The sequence below is a fragment of the Parus major genome, unplaced genomic scaffold, assembly GCF_001522545.3.
Source record: "Parus major isolate Abel unplaced genomic scaffold, Parus_major1.1 Scaffold273, whole genome shotgun sequence".
In the NCBI taxonomy this organism is placed as follows: domain Eukaryota; kingdom Metazoa; phylum Chordata; class Aves; order Passeriformes; family Paridae; genus Parus; species Parus major.
The window spans coordinates 99,366-100,259 of record NW_015379267.1 but is presented as its reverse complement, the minus strand read 5'-3'; positions in this window follow the sequence as shown (position 1 = coordinate 100,259).

Genomic DNA, 894 nt, shown 5'->3' with positions numbered 1-894 from the left:
TTTTCCTCCTTCTTTATCCTCTCCAGGATAATTTCTCTCTCTCTCTCTGATGATTTTATTTTTCACTCTTTCATTTGAGCTTTTAATTAAAAATTAATTAAAATAAACGCCCTCAGAAATTCCCAGAAAATTTGAGGATAAAAAAAAATAAAATCTGAATTTAGGAAAAATTGGAAAAGTTTTAAAAATTTTTAAATTTATAAAAAATATCGTGGTAAAAAAAGGGATTTTTTCAGGAAAATTCAGAGTTTATAAAGGGGAAAAAAACTCAGAATCAATTCCAGGAGCGGAATTCCTGGGAAGGAGGAATTTTCCCTTAAAACCGAGTGAAGGTTGGAAAGGGATCCTGGGGAATCCACCGGGGTCTGGAGATTTCTCCTGGAATTTTCTGGGAATTCTGGAGCAGGGAAAGGGCTCAGGGAGGGCCCCGGATCCCTCGGGAATTTCAGGGGGATGGGAAAGGTGGAACCCCAAACTCTGAGTCTGGAACCTGAAGAACCCGAGTCTAGAACCGAGTCTAGAACCCGATCTAGAACCGCTCTAGAACCGCTCTAGAACCGAGTCTAGAACCGATCTAGAACCGCTCTAGAACCTCTAGAACCCGATCTAGAACCGAGTCTAGAACCGAGTCTGGAACCGCTCTAGAACCTCTAGAACCTCTAGAACCCGATCTAGAACCGCTCTAGAACCGAGTCTAGAACCTCTAGAACCCGATCTAGAACCGAGTCTAGAACCGAGTCTAGAACCGAGTCTAGAACCGCTCTGGAACCGAGCCTGGAACCAGGGTCTGGAACCGAGTCTAGAGCCAGAGTTTAGAGCCCCAAAAGTTTGAGGCTGGAACCCAAGAAAACAGGGATGAGAACCCAAAAATTTGGGATGAGAACCCCAGAAGGT